This window comes from Balaenoptera ricei, chromosome 11 (genome assembly GCF_028023285.1).
Source record: "Balaenoptera ricei isolate mBalRic1 chromosome 11, mBalRic1.hap2, whole genome shotgun sequence".
Classification (NCBI taxonomy): Eukaryota; Metazoa; Chordata; class Mammalia; order Artiodactyla; family Balaenopteridae; genus Balaenoptera; species Balaenoptera ricei.
The window spans coordinates 54044458-54059279 of NC_082649.1; positions in this window are offsets into that span (position 1 = coordinate 54044458).

Genomic DNA, 14822 nt, shown 5'->3' on the forward strand with positions numbered 1-14822 from the left:
ACCACTGTCATTTTATTTGCCAACTCTGGATAAAGCCAAAGCCTTATATCGTTGCTGCATTGTGTATATGAATTACTGTCTACAGATAAACCTGAGGTTTATGATCAGAAAACAAGAATTGTTTTTAATCCCACAAACCAAAAGTAGGTTAGCCCTCAGTATCTTTTCACGCCTTGCTGGTTTCTCACTTTCTGTTTTCTCTCAAAATAGTTAACAGAATACAGACCATCAGGGGTTGCCCACAGTTGTTAGCAGGACTGCTATCTCTCACTGAAACTGACCTGTCAGTCCTTCCCTCCCCTTTCCCTACTTTAAAGTCCTCTGCCTTCTATAATACCCTGCTGGGGGCAAAGTCCTTCACAGAGTGGCCAGTGTACAGTACAAACAGAGCCTTGACACATACTTCGGGCTGAAATCAAGAATGGTAGGGACATGAAATGCAAATCAAAACCACAACGAGATATCACCTCATACCTGTCAGAACAGCCATCATCAAAAAGACCATAAATAACAAATGTTGGCAAGGATGTAGAGTAAACTTGAAAATCTTGTACACTGTTGGTGGGAATGTAAATTGGTGCAGCCACTGCGGAAAACAGCATGGAGGTTCCTCAAAAGCTAAAAATATAACTACCAGGGACTTCCCTGGCAGTCCAGTGGTTAAGACTGAGCTTCCATTGCAGGGGACATGGGTTCGATCCCTGGTCAGGGAACTAAGATCCTGCATGTGCACAGTGCGGCCTAAATAAATAAATAAATAAGAACTACCATACGATCCAGCAATTCTACTCCTGAGTATTTATCCAAAAAAAATGAAAACACTAATTCGAAAAGATAACATGCACCCCAATGTTCATAGCAGCATTATAGCCAAGATATAGAAGCAAAACAAGTGTCTATAAACAGATGAATGGATAAAGAAGATCTGGTATACATATATACAGTAGAATACTACTCAGCCATAAAAAAGAATGAAATTCTGCCATTTGCAACAATATGAATGGATCTGGAGGACATTATGCTCAGTGAAATAAGTCAGACAGAGAATGACAAATACTGTATGTCATCATGTATATGTGAAATCTAAAAAATAAAACAAACTCATCAATATAACTAAACAGAAGCAGACTCACAGGTACAGAGAACAAACTAGTGGTTTACCAGTGGGGAGAGGTGAGAGGGAGGGAGGCAAGAAGGGGTAGGAGATTAAGAGATACAAACTACTATGTATAAAATACATAAGCCACAAGGATATATTGTATAGCACAGGGAATATAGCCAGTATTTTATAATAACTTTAAATAGAGTATAAGCTATAAAAATTTTAAATCACTATATCGTACACCTGAAACTAATATAATGTTGTAAATCAACTATACTTCAATTTAAAAAAAAATTTATTTAATGGTAGGGACATGAAATAAAGCAAAATTGTCAGGACAGGAAATCAGAGAGCAAGCCTTGTCGGTTTGCAAGTGCACAGGACAAGGTATATATAGAGAGAGCTGGGTCTGATTTCCCAGCATTTGCTGCAATTGAGCAAGGTCCAGCTGCTGGAAGGGTTTATAAAATATGGCTACAATCACCAAAGGAAGTTAAACAGTAGCCAGGAGCCAGAACAATCAAAGTTACCCACAGGAGAAAATATCTTGATTTATTTCCATTTGCATTACCTGCTATAAATAGCATGGCCTTGGCCTCCTTGTACTGCCTAAGGAAAGGGATTTGTGGCCCTATTGTTCTTCCTCCTGTTTTATTGATAAATGAAAGGGCAAAGGTGGAAGACATACTGCTAGTTGGCAAAGCTGTGAGACTAAACCAGCTGGACTGAGGAGGAGAGACTTGAGATTGGCGTGCACCAGGGTCTCCGGTACTCCAGAGAGAAACAAGTCATAGAGGAGATGTTTCTATATAAAGACAGTGGCTAATCCATGCAACAAATACATCCTTTCAACAGATACAGACTGAATGGAGGAGCAGAGTGAGAGATCACAACCAGTCTCTCTATATGGTTTCTTCTGTATATCGTTCAGTCAAGCTCTTGAAATTCATATTGGAACTGGACCCACCATGTTTAAACTTGACAGTACAAAGGGAGGTATTATCTTGGTCAGATCACATATTCTCAAAGCAAGCAGTCTTAAAATGCTGAGCCTAAATGTATAACTTGTAATGGGGTGTCACCTAGTGGATGTGGGAAATTTACGTTTTCAAGTTAGGGGTGTAGGTATGTACACCAATCCCAAAGGTCTAAACTCACGCTAGTACACGTGTAATGAGAGCCACATATGTGGGAGGTGTGTGGAGAGCCGGGGACCACGAAGGCCATGTCCAAGGCCAATTCTGAGGCTTAGTATGATGAGGTCTTGGAAAAGGTGCAGCAGTGGCTATGGAAATGGGCAAAGGTTGTAACAGGCATTTCCCAAGAATGGACGGTGAAAGATGCTTCTAGGTTTTGACCCTGTATGCCTACAGCCAGGCCGTTCATCTGGTCTAATATCTGCTGGATGATCCCAGAGACTCCAACACACTGAGCCATGTCCTGTGTCCACAGCTCTGAGTTCAGGAACATTGTAGACCAGGCGGCTTACCTGAGGTCAGGCAGGGTGATGATCAGTCATGCTGAGGGTATGTAAATGGTGCCCCACAGTGAAACCCCATAGTGTTTAGCCCCAGGATTGGTGAGGGTCACCTGGCCCAGCACATATCAGGTTGACACATACACACAGCAGTCTGGGCCCAGCAGGGGGCAGTTGAGCTTCCTGGAGGCTGAATGTGGCCCTGGAGACCCAGACGTTCCCATCTGCACCTCACCCCACCACCAGCACACACACATTTATGGTGAGATTGTTTAGGTTCTGAAGCTTGCACTTCTGTCCATCCCAAAGATTGCTGCTGATTGATTTGTTTCTGACTGCTCGCTTCCTTATGGATCCCCTAGGTATGTAAAACCTGTTTGATTTACCCAAGGGGGTGACTGGCCTTGGCTTTCCTTCCCTCGGAGCCAGCTACTGACATTCATCAATACAGCTGACAAACCCGGGTGAGGAAGTGAGGCTCTAGAAACTCCTACGTGCTGTGGTCAGAATGGCCTCCTCTTCATCATAGAAGGTTCAGGGACATTTAAAACAGTTGCCTAGGGACTTCCCTGGTGGTCCAGTGGTTAGGGTTCTGCCTTCCAATGCAGGGGGTGCAGGTCCGATCTCTGGTTTGGGAATTAAGATTCCCAAAGTTTCCACACGCCTCGCGGTGTGGCCAAAATTTTAAAAATAAAATAAAATAAAAATAAATAAAACAGTTGCCTAACTCTACCTCTTAACTGCCAATGGCCGAGCAGTCCTACACACAAAGAAGGAACTTGAAACAATTCATAACAGGGGTTTACAGGTACCAACCTACCTAGTAAACTGGGCTTTCCCGAAGGCGGCTGGCCTGGAGTGAGAGACAGCAGGTTCTGGAAAGAAAAATGACCATAAGAGAGAAGTCTTGTTCAATTTACTTAAAGGGTGTCTGCATTTGACTTTTCTTCCATCAGCGCCTTCTATTGACAAATTGTGTCTGCACAGCTATCATGCAATGGAAGAGAAGGTACATGTGTAAAGATGTTGGTTGTAACACTTTGAAACAGCAAAAAATTAGAAAATATCTCAGTGATCACCGTGCAGGATTGGTTGTATACATCAAGACACATCTATACCATGAAATATTAAGTAACCATTAGAGGAAAAGGTAGAGAAAATATATTTCAAAAACATATGAAAAATATGGGCTTCCCTGGTGGCGCAGCGGTTGGGAGTCTGCCTGCCAATGCAGGGGACACGGGTTTGAGCCCTGGTCTGGGAGGATCCCGCATGCCGTGGAACAACTGAGCCCGTGAGCCACAAGTACTGAGCCTGCGCGTCTGGAGCCTGTGCTCCGCAACGGGAGAGGCCATGACAGTGAGAGGCCCGCGCACGGTGAAGAGTGGCCCCCGCTCGCCGCAACTGGAGAGGGCCCTTGCACAGAAACGAAGACCCAACACAGCCAAAAATAAACAAATAAATTAATTAATTAATTTTTAAAAATATGAAAAATAATGGTTTTCAAAACATTGGACATCAGGTGATAAAAAGCAGTGATCCTTGTGGGACAAGAAACAAACAGGACTCTTTAACATGGCCTGTGTGACCAGGAACAGTCTGGCTCCTCCCTGCCCCAGGGACCTCCCCTTGCCCCTCGTTCTCTCTGCCCCAGCCACACTGAACATATGTTCATCCTTCACACTCAGCAGGATCCCTCTCACCACAGGGCCTTTGTACCTGCTCTTCCCTTTACCTTGTTAATTTCTACCTTCAGATCTAGCTTCTTCAGGCTTTCTCTGAGCCTCCTGACTCCTGGGCTAGGTCACATCCCACAAAAAGCACTCTCAGAATCGCATCTTTCTGCTCCTTCTACCTCTCATTTGTCATAACATATTATATAACATAATAACAAATATACACAATCAAATGTATATACATACCTATGACTCTTCGTTAATATCTATAGCCTCATTGGTTTGTAAATAGACAGGGTCTGTGTTCATTTTCATTCTCCATTGAATTGACACTTTAGCACAGTACATTCCATAACTATTTGTTAAATGTGCAAATCAGTGAATGCAATTCTTATTTGGGGTGATTTTTGAAATATTTAGTAGGAAATATGGCATAGGCACTTTTCATTCAGTACTGGGGTCATCTGTAAACAGCCCCCATAACCATACGCATGAACACTAACCATATATCAATATTAGCCCTGACGACATCACAATACCAAAATTTCTAATGCAAACTTATGGTTTTCATTCTGAGTTATTACAGGATTTATGTGGGACCGTAAATAATGAAATAATAAATTTAAATGACACAAGCAAAAATAAAATCAGATCTATTTGCTTAGTTTCATTTAGAGACTGAAGCAGTTAAGATTAGTTTCAGGGACTTCCCTGGTGGCACAGTGGTTAAGACTCTGCGCTCCGAATGCAGGGGGCCCGGGTTCAATCCCTGGTCAGGGAACTAGATCCCACATGCATGCCGCAACTAAGAGTTCGCATGCCACAACTAAGGAGCCCTCGAGCTGCAACTAAGGAGCCCAAGAACTGCAACTAAGGAGCCCGCTTGCCATAACTAAGACCCGGCGCAAGCAAATAAATTAATTAATTTAAAAAAAAAAGATTAGTTTCAGATTTATGTGATAGAACACCCAAATTAACAATGAATAGGGGCTTCCCTGGTGGTGCAGTGGTTAAGAATCCGCCTGCCCATGCAGGGGACAAGGGTTCAAGCCCTTGCCGGGAAGATCCCACATGCCATGGAACAACTAAGCCTGTGCGCCACAACTACTGAGCCTGCGCTCTAGAGCCCGTGAGCCACAACTACTGAGCCCACTTGCCACAAGTACCGAAGCCCGCATGCCTAGAGCCTGTGCTCTGCAACAAGAGAAGCCACCGCAATGAGAAGCCTGCGCACCGCAACAAAGAGTAGCCCCCGCTCGCTGCAACTAGAGAAAGCCCATGCGCAGCAACGAAGACCCAACACAGCCAAAAATAAATAAATAAATTAAATAAATTTTTAAAAAACCAAAAAACAATGAATAAGCCTTGCATGCAACACACACACAAATGCAGTCTGGAACTGGTATGGAGCGTCTACAATATCATCAGGAATGCAGGCTCTTTAAGCTTTCCACTCCTCTATCCCTCAGACTCTTGGCTTCAGGATCTAAGATAGCTGTTAGAGTTCCAGCCATCACATTTACATTCTAGGCAGCAGGATGGAGAATTGGAAGAAAAGAAAAAAGAGAAAAAGAAGACATGCAAAAACCTTTTAAAGCAGTAGTCCTGTGACTACACCTAGCTGCCAGGGAGAGTAGGAGAAGGAAGCCTTTGATAAGTGAAAATTATAGATAGTATGACTTTTTTTTAATATTCAATGCTTTATTTTTTTATTGGACTATAGTTGATTTACAATGTTGTGTTACCTTCTGCTGTTCAGCGAAGTGAATCAGTTATACATACACAAATATCCACACTTTTTAAAAATTCTATTCCCATACAGGTCATTACATAGTATTGAGCAGAGTTCCCTGTGCTATACAGTAGGTCCTTTTTAGTTATCTATTTTATACATAGCAGTGTGTATATGTCAATCCCAATCTCCCAATTTATCCCTCCCCCCACCACTGACTGTATGACTTTGGAAGATGAACTCATTTGGGGTAGGTGGCTAAGAGTCTCTACTTCAGAAATGTTCACATTTTACATATTTCTAAAAGGTGGGGGGAAACTGCAGTTCTCAGGAACTTAAGAAGTTGATTACCAGGGGTGGGTGGGTGGAAAAGGGTAAAAAGAGTAGATAATGGGAATGGGGAGTGCAGGTGAGGATAGGGCTACAGTTCTCTGAGAATGCTTTTTTTTTTTTTTTTTTTTTTAATTTTTGGCTGCATTGGGTCTTCCTTGCTGCACGCGGGCTTTTCTCTAGCTGCTGTGAGCGGGGGCTACTCTTCGTTGCGGTGCGCGGGTTTCTCATTGCAGTGGCTTCTCTTGTTGTGGAGCACGGGCTCTAGGTGCACGGGCTTCAGTAGCTGTGGCACTTGGGCTCAGTAGTTGTGGCTCACGGGCTCTAGAGCACAGGCTCAGCAGTCGTGGTGCACGGGTTTAGCTGCTCCATGGCATGTGGGATCTTCCCTGACCCGGGCTCGAACCTGTGTTCCCTGCGTTGGCAGGCGGATTTTTAACCACTGCGCCACCAGGGAAGTCCACACATGAAATAATTTTAATTTCAGAAAGATTAAGGACTGCAGTTGATTAAAACATATTGAACATATAAAAAAATATATGAGCTCAGAATAATTTTTTAGAAAAGAAATAGTCTAGAGATTGTTGGGACATCAACTTACTCCTCGGAACATCAATAATTATAGGGAAAGAACTAAGCATTTATCCTACCTTTCTGATATAAACTGAATTTCAGTGTAACCAAATATCACTGTGGACAAGGGAAAGTTTTTCAGTGCAGAAGAATTCTAGCTAGGGCTAGGACTAAGTTAAGGCAAGGGAGATGCCTAGTGTATAAAATTCATGGAGGCTCTCAGCCCTGATTCTAGTTAACAGAGGCAGGAGTGTCGAAAGTCGAAAATTGTTTCAACTATTAGTGAAATAACTGATTAAGGCAGTGGTCATTAGTGCTTCAGAAACCACTAGGAGAAAGGCTGGTAGGAAATGTATAAAAATCAAACTGTCAGGGACTTCCCTGGTGGTGCACTGGTTAAGAATCCACCTGCCAATGCAGGGGACATGGGTTCGAGCCCTGGTCCAGGAAGATCCCACATGCCACAGAGCAACTAAGCCCGTGTGCCACAACTACCGAGACTGTGCTCTAGAGCCCACGAGCCACAACTACTGAGCCCAGGTGCTGCAACTACTGAAGCCCGCATGCCTAGAGCCTGTGCTCCGCAACAAGAGAAGCCACCACAATGAGAAACCCGTGCGCCGCAACGAAGAGTAGCCCCCCGTTCGCCCCAACTAGAGAAAAGCCTGTGCACAGCAACGAAGACCCAACGCAGCAAAAAAAAAAAAAAATCAGACTGTTACTCTCTGAACCCAAGGATCAATCTTAATGTCACCAAAAATGAGACAAAGTATAACATGCCTCCAGACAGTGATGCAAAAAGTACACAGCACCACCTAGGAAAAGATTCTCAGGGAAAAGTTTTTTTGAATCATAATATAATCAAGCCTTTAAAACTGATCTCCAGTCCACAGGAAATATTGAGCATAAAGGATGTAGTCCACAAGGAAGCAATATACCAGATCTCAAAGGAGGGATCTTATATTGGACTCTAATTTCATCAACCAGTCAATGAAAGAAAAAATAAAAGGGTAGGGGACTGTTCTAGATTAAGAGAAACATAGGACTTAAAAGACTTATAAGAAACACAAGAGACATAACCAAATAAAAGAGATCTTGTTTGATCCTGATTCTAAACAGAAATTACAGAAAGAGTATTTTTATACAATAGAGGAAATTTGAGTATGGCTTGGTAATTGAATGATATTAAGGAATTATTTTGAATTGTGTTAGATGTGATAATGGCGTGGTTATGCAAGAAAGTATTTGGATATTCCTTTTGGGGTGCATACTGAAGTGTTTAGAAGTGAATGGTATGATGTCTGGGACTTGCTTTAAAATATTCCAGCAACAAAAACATAAGAAGAGGACAGGGGAGATGAAATAAGTCTATGACGAAATGAAGCTAGGGGATAGACACATAGGATTTGTTATACTTTCAAATAAATTCCACCTTATAGTATGTATCCTAGAGAAGCTCTCGTAACAGTGCCCATGTCCAAGGGTGGTTCTGCAGTTGTGTTTGTAAAATGAAAATTGGAAATGACTTGAGTCTGTCAATAAGAGACAAACAGTGATAAAGTGATAAGGGACTGTCCTTTCAGCAGTCCGTTCCTGCTCCTCCTGGTTAATAAAATCCTGATTTTATTTATCCCCCACATAAATGTTTTATGGATGCATTGTGATGAATCCAAGGCATAAGTTGGAATCTCTTTTGCCAGTAATTGATCCAGTGGTGGGCAGGCAACCAACTTCACCGAGGAGAACTAAGGGGAGATTTTGGTGAGAGAGTTCTGGGAAGGATTCACTGTACTTCATTGATTCTAAAACACAAACTCTTTCTTTTGTTTCTGAAATTATCAGGCTTCTCACAATCTCTGTCAGATGGCTGCTATGGTGTGTTTGTCGTTCCACATGCGTGTGCAAACTTGATCTGAAAACCTACCATTCGTGACTTCTGGTAAGATCCAGAAAGTGCCAGAATTAAAACCTGCAGAATGGGCCTTCTTGAGACAACAGTGGTGATTCTGTGAGGAGATTGCTGTCCTGCCAGTGTTCATGAGGGCACAGAGGGTGATGAACACAGGCAGGGAAGGCACTGAATTGAAAAGTAATTTAGAGTGGAACTCTGGTGGGAAGACGTTCTGAAAATACCTTAAACAATTTATTTCATTTCTATTTTCTAGTTTTGTATACTCAGGAGTAATATATAATTTTAAAATTTTTATGTCTAGGTCTCAAAGAGCTATTTATTTAAACATAAATTCTAAGGGATAAGAAAGCATTAAGCCAGTTTAATTGTCAGCACTCTTTATTTTTAGTAGTAAATTGATAGGATCTTGGGTTTGATGAAATGTGGTACCTATATGTTAGAGAATAAGGCTGGAAAAGGAAAATTCTTTTCCCCCTTCCTCCACTTCCTTTGGATACCGCGACAGGCAAGGGTATGATGCTCAGAGCTATGGCCGTTATCTTGGGACCACAAGAGGAAGATAGAATCCCAGGGATGCCAAATTGCATCTTGACATTGCTGAGTCACTGACTTAGCAATGGAACAGTCTACCTGCAGATTTCTCATCAGTGAGATAATTAATGCCTTTATTATTTATGAGACTTTTCTTTTCTGGCTGCACTGCGAGGCATGTGGGATCTTAGTTCCCCGACCAGGGACTGAACCCAAGCCCGGTGCGTTGGAAGTGCAGAGTCTTAACCACTGAACTGCCAGGGAAGTCCCGATGAGACTTTTATGTAGGGATCATGCTACAAAAGTATACCTAAGTGATCATCATTTACTGGAATACTATAAACTATATATATAATACATTTATAATATGTTTATATAAATATATATTTAAAATAAATATTATATGTTATGAATATATATTTCAATCTCAAAGATGTAGCATTGAGTTGAAAAAGCAAGTTTCAGGGAATTCCCGGGCAGTCCAGGGGTTAGGACTTGGCGCTTTCACTGCCGTGGCCCGGGTTCAATCCCTGGTTGGGGAAATAAGATCCCGCAAGCCTCACGGTGTGGCAAAAAAAAATTTTTTTTAATTTAAAAATTTTTTTAAAACATTTTATTTTACTTTTATTTTTAAAATATTTATTTATTTACTTACTTATTTGGCTGTGCCGGGTCTTAGCTGCAGCACGCGGGATCTTTGTTGCCATGTGCAGGATCTTTTAGTTGCAGCATGCAGACTCTTAGTTGTGGCATGTGGGATCTAGTTCCCTGACCAGGGGTCAAACCCGGGCCCCCTGCATTGGGAGTGCAGAGTCTTAACCACTGCACGACCAGGGAAGTCCCTTTTTAATTTTTTTAAATAAAAAAAATTAAAAAGCAAGTTTCAGAATGATAATGTCAGTGTGATATTTAAAGTTGAATGAATAATAATAAATGTTGTTTATGGGTATATCGTGTTTTAAACATGAACTACAAGGACACATACTATCTTCAGAGAAGTGGCTACCTCTGGGAAGAGAGTAAGGGAAATGCAATCAGGAAGGGAATATAAATTGGACTCATCTGTACCAGTAACGGTTTTCAAAAGAAAGACCTGAAGCAAATGTGGTAAACGTTGACATTTGTCAAAACTTGTCATAATATATTCTGTACTTTTCTGTGTTCTGAAATACCTCACGATGATGATAAAATTTTAACTACTCAATTTTCCCATTATTTATAGTTGAATAATCTTTCTGAATTCAGGTTTTAGAGAGTAATAAAAATATGTTTAACATACATATTTTTTTCTTCACTTGTAAATTGGAAATGTCCTCAAGGAGAAGGCACCAATGAGTCATTAAAAAACAAAAAACAAAAAACACAGGACCGATGGTCCAGTGGTTAAGACTCCATGCGTCCACTGCAGGGGGCACCGGTTTGATCCCTGGTGGGGAAAGATCCTGCATGCCACAAGGTATGGCCAAAAAAAAAACCCCCAAAAAAACCCCACTCTACCTTGCTGGTTTGACACAATTAGATATTGGTAATGTCTGCACAACTTTGTGAATACACTAAAAACCATGGAATTATATACCTTAAAATGGTGAATTGCATGGTATATGCTTATATCTCAATTTTTTTAATTAGTCATTGTCCAATAACAATAACATTATTTTTCACCATTCTGGGGGTTGACTGAGCAGTTTTTCTTTTCTTTTTTTTTTTTTTGGCTGCATTGGGTCTTCATTGCTGCACACGGGCTTTCTCTAGTTGTGGCCAGCGGGGGCTACTTCTCATTATGATGGCTTCTGTTGTGGAGCACAGGCTCTAGGCACGCGGGCTTCAGTAGCTGCAGCACGTGGGCTCAGTAGTTGTGGCGCACAGGCTTAGTTGCTCCGCAGCATGTGGGATCTTCCCGGACCACAGATCGAACCTGTGTCCCCTGCATTGGCAGGTGGACTCCCAACCACTGCACCACCAGGGAAGTCCCTGAGCAGTTTTTCTGCTTCATATGATGTTAGCTAGGATCACTCATGTGACTGCATTGGGCTGGCAGCTGGGTTGGGCTAGAAGGTTCAAGAAGGCTTCATTTTTATGCCCAGAACCTTGGTGCTGGTTGTCAGTTGGGACATCTTGGCTCCCCTTCTCATGGTCTCGCTCCAGCAGGACAGTCTTATAGCCTTACAGCATGGTAGCTGAGTACAAGGGAGGAAAAGTGGACACTGCCATGCCTTTCAAGGGCTAGAACCAAAACTGGCTCAGCATCACTTCTGCATTCTGCTGGTTGGAGCAAGTCACAACTCATATTCAAAGGGAAGGGAAGAGCAGCAATGTTCATATTGGGATGGGAGGAACTGGTGACAACCATTCTTGGAGACAGTCTTCCACAAGTGGCAAGGACCACATTGGGTTTGAGGCACTGTGGGTACACAGTGGTACCATCACTAGCTGGATGTGAACTGACTCGCCATGGTTGACCATGCAGAGTCCCACTGAGATTTTCCACCTCCCACTTCTTTTTTTTTTTTAATAAATTTTAATTTATTTATGTATTTATTTTTGGCTGCGTTGGGTCTTCGTTGCTGCGTGTGAGCTTCCTCTAGTTGCGGCGAGAGGGGACTACTCTTTGTTGCAGTGCACGGGCTTCTCATTGCAGTGGCTTCTCTTGTTGCAGAGCAAGGGCTCTAGGCCTGCAGGCTTCAGTAGTTGTGGCGCACGGGCTTAGTTGCTCCGTGGCATGCAGGATCTTCCCGGACCAGGGCTCGAACCCGTGTTCCCTGCATTGGCAGGCGGATTCTTAATCAATGCGCCACCGGGGAAGTCCCACACCTCCCACATCTGAATTAACTCTTCTCCCTCCCTGTAAACGAGGGAGAGCTGCCGATATGGAAAGGTGAGAGAAGAGACCCAAGATGTTTTCCACATAGGAGAATTCTAGAACCTTTAAAGCTGAATGTAACAGTTAAGATAATAGTTGCTTACTAGTCTTGTTACTTGGGAAAGTGGGTTAACACCTCATTTTCCATATCCGTGAAATGGATAAGGTCCAACAGGTGGGACCACATGTGAGAAAGTGAAAAGTGGCTCTGCTGACAAGCCTGGAGACTAAGAGAAAAACAATTCTGCTAGCAGAACATTCCTAGCGGGACATACACTACACTCACAGAATACGAACATGTTTAGAGAAGGTTACACCATAATTGTGTTTGGGACAAGACAGAAATGAAGCCCTCCGTACGCACAAAAATGAGGGAACAACTTCTTCTAACATGAGTGATGCAGCTCCTTGACCAATGACAACTCTCTAGCCTTGCTTTAATCCTCCTGCCTCCTAGATAAAAACTAAGACACTCAATCACTGAATTGTCTGTTTCCCAACTGCCTCCAATCCAAAATTGCCAACCCCTCAACTTCCCTAATCCCTCTTTAAAATCATCCAGCAAAAGCCCAAATTCTCTCAATTTCCTTTTAATTCCTTTTTTATTGAGAGGCTCCTTACAGTGGCAAGATCAATAAACACTGCAGGTGTCTTTTTACGTGGGCTCTAACATACTAATCAAAAGACATACTAGAATATTCATATTGGGCTTATTCAATATAGACAAAATACCCAACTACTCAACAATAAAATGAATACACAAATTACAGTACATTCTCATAATGGAACATTACATAACAATAAGAAACTAATTTCATTCAATGACATGCATGAATCTTGTAAGGTTGAGCAAAAGAAGCTAGACTCTAAAGAAAATATATTGTGATCCACTTTTATCGAGTATAAAACTCAATCCAATGGTATTAGCCATTGGTTAGGAATTGCCCTTGTGCAGGGATGGGAGGAGACATGAAGGGGGCTTCTGCATGCGGGTAATGTGTTGTCCTTTCTCTGGGTGCTAGTTATGTGGATATGTTTAGTTGATGAAAATTCAAAAAACTGTGCTTATGCTTTGTGCATTTTCTGTGTATATGTTAATATGAATTTTTTAGAAGGTTTTTTTAAAACATGAGCAACCATGTCAAAGGGACATAGGAGCAAACCTGAAAAGGTTCCCAACTAGCAAAGCTGAAACAATTTGAGCAACAAAATAATGTAGTATTGGATTATAACCACAATATAAAATAAATGTTCATGTAAAGAAGATGTGGTGTATATATGCGATGGAATAATACTCAGCCATAAAAAGAATGAAATAATGCCATTTGCAGCAACATGGATGGACCTAGAGATTGTCATACTAAGTGAAGTGAGTCAGAGAGAGAAAGACAAATATCATATGATATCACTTATATGTGGAATCTAAAATATGATATAAATGAAGTTATTTACAAAACAGAAACATACTCACAGACATAAAAAACAAAGTTATGGTTACCAAAGGGGATAGCAGAGGAGGGATAAATTAGGAGTTTGGGATTAGCAGATACAAACTACTATGTATAAAACAGATAAACAGCAAGGCCCTACTGTATAGCACAGGGAACTATATTCAACATCATGTAATAAACCATAATGGAAAAGAATATGAAAAAGAATAAATATATGGATAACTGAATCACTTTTCTGTACACCAGAAACTAACACAACATTGTAAATCAACTATACTTCAATTTAAATAAATAAAATAAACATTCATGAGTCCATACGGACATAAATATATAATTGAATAAGTAACTAAATGGAGGAGAAGAGACGAATCTCCCTTAGAGAAGATAATTTATGCACAGACTCCCCATGGCAGGAGGCAGAGCTTAACACCCCCCACCATTCGACTGGGAGCTACACTTAATGATTCTAAAGAGTAGTGTGGGGAGGTGACTTAAGAGTGGAGAAGCCTGGCAAACACTACCTGAGCCAGGTGATCAAGGTCAGCATCATCAGTAAGTCATTCTGTTAGCTCGTACTCTTGATGTGATGAGAATGGCAAGTCACCTCTGTGGTCTTTCTCCTAAAAACCTGTAACCCTAGTCTAACCATGAAAAACACTGGATACACCCAAATCCAGGTCCATTCTTCAAAAATCTTGACCAGTGTTCTTCAAAGCTGTTAAAGTCATCAGGAACAAGGAAAATCTGAGAAGTGATTACAGACGAGAATAGCCTAAGGAGGGAATTCCCTAGCGGTCCAGTGGTTAGGACTTGGATGCTGGCCAAGGTTCGATCCCTGGTTGGAGAACTAAGATTCTGCGATTCTGCAAGCGGCGCAGCAGAGCGCAAAAAAAAAAAAGCCTAAGGAGACATGAATAATTTAATGTGGTATCTTGGACAAGACCCTGGAACAGAAAAGCGACATTGACTGAAAAAAGTTTTTTTCATTTTTTAAATGTTGAATTTAGTTAATAGTAATGTACCAACCAAAGTTGTTTCTTAGATGTGATGGATGTACCACAGTAATGTAATAATTATTCAAGACGATCACAACAGGGGGAACTAGGTGAGGAGTATACAAGAGCTCCATGTATCATTTTGTAATTTTTCTCTAAATCTAAAACCTCTAAAATAAAATG